The 6127-nt window shown below is 45.3% G+C and overlaps 1 protein-coding gene across 1 annotated transcript in view; it reads left to right on the top strand.

The window, feature by feature from the left end:
• The window catches only part of LOC125437067 (vomeronasal type-2 receptor 26-like), a 464990-nt gene that overhangs the window by 84647 nt on the left and 374216 nt on the right, over nucleotides 1-6127 (top strand). The gene's annotated exons all lie outside the window — the stretch shown is intronic.

Consider the following 6127-nt stretch of genomic DNA (forward strand, 5'->3'; position numbering starts at 1 on the left):
AATGGCTCCACCCTCTTTCCTGACTCTGGCCAATTTACCTTCTTCTCCACCAGGGGATGCAGCATAATAGACTATGGAATTTGCACACCTAACTTCATAGAACTCATCCACTCCTTCAAGATAGGAAAACGTACAGAAAGTGACCACTTACCCCTCTTGCTATCCCTGAAGAACTTGTGTTTCTGCAATAAAGGTACAACTATGGAAAACTCTCTAACCAAAAAAGAGTTATATAGAAAAATCCACTGGTCGCCCAGGATGGCAAATACCTTATCATCCACCTTGGTCAATGATCACTTCACGAATTTGAAAGACCTGATTATTAACTCTGATCCAAGCCCATTTACCATGGAATGCTTCTCTGAGATACTCACCAGACTACATTCACTAGCAATGCCGACTCAATTCAATATGGCTCCTAAAACAAGCTGGTTCGATTACGACTGTATCCAGTCAAAAAGACTGCTGAGAGCAATATTTAAGACCACATATAATACCAACGACTCGTCATCCCTAGTAACCTATCTACAACAGAAAAAGGAACACCAAACACTACTACAAAGGAAAAGATATCAGTTTGCCAATATTTAATGGACAATATTATCTGACGCCCTAAAATCTAATAACACCAAACAATTCTGGGCAATAGTGAACGGACCTCCCAAACCATTACTTGCTGCAAATGTAACCGAACCCCAATGGACCAACTATTTCTCAGTTCTCCTTCGTGATCCTGCTAGCACATCTGATATATGGGAGAAACTGGACGGGGACAACATTCCGTCATGGCCATCTCCTACACTAGAGGACATACATAATTTAATTCATCAGTTAAAGAAAAATAAGGCCCCAGGTCCAGACGGGATCCCTGGCGAGGTATTCTTGGAACACACTGACTGGTGGGCCTCCTATTCTAGTCAAGTTGTTCTCCTTCATTGACCAGTATGGAATACCTGAAACTTGGCTCTCATCAATTATTGTGCCAATCCATAAGAAAGGACCAACGAATATGACCAGAGATCTTCAGAACTATCAACTTATTATCAACTTTAGGAAAACTCTATGCAAAATATCGTGAGAGCAAACTAATGACATGGCAAAATAAAAACAGGATTATAGGTCCAGAACCGGGTGGATTTAGAGCCAGAAATTCCACAATTGACCACTATCTCACTCTCTTTCTTGTGGACAAATATACCAACCAAGGACAAAAGAAACTACACGTAGCATTTTTGGATTTGAGTAATGCTCTTCAACAGTGTCTCTAGGACCCCTCTCTGGTCCAAACTAGACCAAATGGACATGGATCCTCGCTTATTCATGCTACTTCGGAAACTGGTATTGTAGCGCAACCTCCTGCCAGGTTAAACTGAACCATTCGGGCTCACTCTCCAACAAAATACATACCTCAAGAGGAGTCAAGCAGGGGTGTATGCTGGCCCTCAAGCACTCCATTTAACCTATATATAAAATGACCAAGAAGACTATCTCAACACGGTAGAAGGACATCCACCGAAAGCAGGAGGCTACCCTATTCCATTGCTACTGTATGCTGACGATACTGCCATTCTATCGCAAACCAGAGTTGGCCTTTATGAGATATTTAAAAAGCATTCTTTAACTACTGTGATATATAAATGAACTAAAGGTTAACCACGTGAAATCCAAAATAGTAGTTTTCTCAACTCGCTGGAAACAGATGACATGGAAAAATCAATAACATCCATCTTAATCAGGTCAAATCTTTTTAAATATTTAGGCCTACTTCCAATATATAATTTCCAGTGGTCACTACAAAGATCTTGCTCTATACCTTCCGCGCAAAGGCTGCCATCAGGTATCACCTACTCCCATTACAGGAAGGGTTTTCAATCCATCATTAAGCGTCTCTGAAGATTTTCCAAGCTAAAGGTGATTCCAAAGACTCTTTATGGGATCCCTTCTACATGGATCAATGCTTTCAATTCAGAACCTCGGATCTAATCCAAGCCTCATTTCTGAGAAGAGTAATGGGAGTCCCCTGTAGTATCACCTTCACTACTCTCAGCCTTGAATGTGGATTATCCACAGTCTAAACCCTAGCTTGGATTTTCACAATAAAATTCTGGCTCAAGATCCACTTTTAGATCCATGGATGACTTACATTACAGCACACCTACTTAAAGATAATTACGTCTCCAAATGGTCCAAGGCAATTACCACCAAAATTAGGAGCATTGGAATAGATCTAACTTGTCCTTCAAAACAGCAACGAGAACTTTATTTTCTGCTCTAATCAAAGACAGACTGAAAGACCATGAACGCCTTGCAAGGCATCTCTATTCATCTAAAATTCCAGTCTGTTCTCCTCGAGCTTTTGGGCATCCTTCCCCAAGCAATGGAGTTATAGCCACTCACCTAGCAGAAGCTATTTTACCGGTTACCCAATCGTCGGGCATTTATGCTAGCCAGATTCAACAGTTTTCCTTCCAGCCTCTCTACCAACGGAAGGTATCACTCAAATTCCAAAACAACAAAGACTCTGTCGCTGTGGCTCCACTGACTCCTCTTACTCATGTCCTCCCCAGAGTGCCAACAAATGCTGATGCGTGTCTCAGACTCCTCTCAATCCACCCTTTATTAGTGGCGGTGAAAATTTCTTTAACCCTACTGTTGCTACATACACGCTTTCTTGAGATTACAATGCTCATACAACACGTATGGTAGCTCTATACCTGACAACCATTTTAAAGTTCTAATTTATTCCCATTTTATTACTTTTAACTCCATTTTAAAAACACATATTTATATATATTATACCAGTACACTAAACCATATTGGTTTATTATTATTTGGCACAGAATCAAATTTTAAATATCATTATCAGACAACGTTAAAATGATTAATTTGTTTTAACAGTACAGAAGCCGAGTTATCTGAAGTTGTAGCTATATTTTTTTTGAAAGTCTTGTGGGGTTAGAAAAATACCTCAGGTTTTGCTAAGCTTAGTCTTGTATTACGTTTTGACACTTTGTCTTTTCTTCTTTTGAAAATGCCTAATAAAGGTTACTGAACTGAACTGAATAAAATGGGCCTGCTTAGAAAACAGATCAACAACAGTCCATATCACTGTTTTGCCATGACTCAAAGGCAGGTCCATAATAAAGTCCATCGAGATCACCTGCCAGGACTCACTAGGCAATGCAATGTCCTGTAACAATCCTTGGGGCTTTGCTGGGATCATTTTAGCCATGGCACAGGCCTTTTATATAAGCTTCAATATCCTTACGAATAGTTTTCCACCAAAACTGCCTGCGCAGCAAATGCAAGGTTTTCACAAAACCAAAATGACCAGCAGACTTAGAATCATGCCCCTGGTGGAGAATTTGAGAATGCAGATGGGGCGGTACAAAGAGTTGTGAGCCACGACACCAAACCCTGTCACGCAAAGTCACCACATCTTCTCCCTCCTCCAGAGGTACCGGGGATTTGCCTGCCTCCAAGAAAGCGGAGAGAAAGTGACTGGGAGGGGTGGCCAAAGGCAAGGGATCAGCCTTCGCTTGTGATCGGGTTACAGCAAAACTCAGGTGGGAGGGGGAGAGAATAGTGCAGGAACATGCAGGCTCCAGCCCCTGCTCCTCCCCCTCAGGCAGGCGGGAGAGGGCATCTGCCAAACGATTGGTTTTGCCCGGGAAAAAGTGAACTGTAAAACGAAAGCGCACAAAAAAGTCAGCCCAACGAAGCTGCTTGGCAGACAGCCGACCAGGAGAACACAAAGCAACCAGGTTTTTGTGATCAGTCCAGACTTCAAAAGGATGCTCTGCTCCCTCTAAGAAATGCCTCCACACTGAAAGGGCAACTTTAATAGCACAAGTCTCCTTATCCCCAACAGTCCAGTTCAGTTCAGCTCCTGAGAACTTGCGGGAAAGGTAAGCACAGGGGTGGAGGCGACCAGCAGAATCCCTCTGAAGCAAGGCAGCACCCATAGCTTTATCTGAGGCATCCACATGAAGCACAAAAGGCAGGGAGGGGTCAGGATGGGCAAGAATAGGTTCAGAAGTGAAGGCGGCTTTAAGGGAATCAAAAGCAGACTGACAAGCGGGGCTCCAGGGCAAAAAAGCACCAGGGCGAGCAGCAGTGGCACCCTTCTCTTTAGTGCGTAAGAGATCAGTCAGAGGAAGAGCCAAGGACGAGAAGTGAGGAATAAAGTCACAGTAAAAGTTGGCAAAGCCCAGAAAAGACTGGAGTTGCTTCCGAGTTCGAGGAGAGGACCAAGCTACCACATCGGCAACCTTAGCAGGGTCCATTTATAATCCAGGAGCAGACATGCGGTAGCCGAGGAAATCCAACTGAGGCTTGTGAAAGTCACATTTAGAAAGTTTCACAAACAGAGAATTAGCCAAAAGGCGAGACAACACTTCCTGAACCAGGGCCACATGAGATTGTTCATCCTGAGAGTAGATCAGTACATCATCCAAATAAACCACCACACCTTTAAACAATGAATCATCCAGGATGCCATTAATTAAACTCTGGAAAACCGATGGCGCCCCCTGGAGCCCAAAAGGCATTACGAGATATTCAAACTGGCCATAGCAAGTATTAAAAGCAGTCAAATGTTCATGACCCTCGGCCATGCACACCCGATAGTAAGCCTCACGTAAATCCAACTTCATAAAAATGCGATCAGAGCCGAGGTTGGCAAGCAAGTCCTTAATCAAGGGGATGGGGTATTTGTTGGAGGCAGAAATTGCATTTAAACCTCTGAAATCAGTGCATAGACGTAAAGAGCCATCCTTCTTCTTCACAAACAGAACAGGGCCGCATAAGCACTGCAGGCTTTCTGGATAAATCCACGTGCCAAATTCTTATCCAAAAAAGCCCTCAATTCAGCATCCTCCACTGGACTCATGGACAGAGACATCCCTTAGGGAGCTTGGCTCCTGGAACTAGTTCGATTTTGCAGTCAGTGTCCCGGTGGAGTGGCAAGGTATTACACTCAGTTTCTTCAAACACCCGTCACAAATTCCGGTAGGGAACAGGAATAGCAGGATCGATGGGAGGCAGGGACAACACGCAAGCAAGTCCATCGGTCGGGCGCAGCAAATGGCTTGGGGGTTCAGGGTTCATGTGGTCCCCACATGGTGGGTCAGTAAAAGTCAACATTCGCTGGGACCACTTCACCGACGGATCGTGTTCTATAAGCCAAGAGAGCCCCAGAATCACAGGATACTGAGAAATGGGCTCAATAATGAAGCTGCAACGTTCCCAATGTTCTTTACAACCAGCCAGAATCTTGGGTGTACGAGAAGTGATGGGACCACCACCCACTGGACTGCTGTTCATTTGGTCAAACCTAATAGTCTCCGTCAGAGCGACTGGCTGGATTTTTAAAGCCTCCACCAACCGAGGATGAATTAAACAATGGGAGCAGCCAGTATCCACTAGTGCCTGAACCAGCAACTTCGGGCAGCCAGGGCCATTAGTGAGCACAAGAGGAAGAATTATAGGGTCACTCACCCGCTCTGGGTGTGGGGGCTCCCATGGAACTGGCTGATCACCTCCTTTAGAGGAGGCAGCGGCTGCTCGAGCACCCCGCTTCTGCTGTGGCTTACTAGGCTTGCCCGGCTTGGCAATAGGAGTAGAGGTGACGGGAGGGGGTGCCCATCGCCCCCACAATAGAGACAGAGATTGAGGCGGTGGCAGCGGGCATTTTCCTCCAAGGAAAGTTGATTTCAGGCTGGGTGCACCCCCCTTACGTGGCTGGACCATCGGAGTTCTTCTGACCGATACTCTCAAAGTGGCTGCCTCACGCATCCATGCATCGGCAGTGCATCGGCAGTCACGCAAGTACAATCCACTCCATCAGGGTCTGAGGGCTGTCCCGGATTAACGACCAGTTGAGCAAGTCAGGGTGCAAGGCTTTTTTGAATGAGAAGACTTTCACGGGATCATCCCAATCCGGAATCTTGCTGGCCACAGTACGGAAGTTCTCAACAAACTCGACAAAAGGAGTCTTGCCTTGGCGCATGTCCATGAGCTCCTGTTTGGCTTGCTCCCCGACAAACGGGCTTTCAAAATGGCGATGTAGGGCCATCATGAAGTCCTGAAAGTTACGCAGCTCCCCAGCCTGGCGTTGAAATAGCCC

The sequence above is a fragment of the Sphaerodactylus townsendi genome, linkage group LG07 (genome assembly GCF_021028975.2).
Source record: "Sphaerodactylus townsendi isolate TG3544 linkage group LG07, MPM_Stown_v2.3, whole genome shotgun sequence".
Classification (NCBI taxonomy): Eukaryota; Metazoa; Chordata; class Lepidosauria; order Squamata; family Sphaerodactylidae; genus Sphaerodactylus; species Sphaerodactylus townsendi.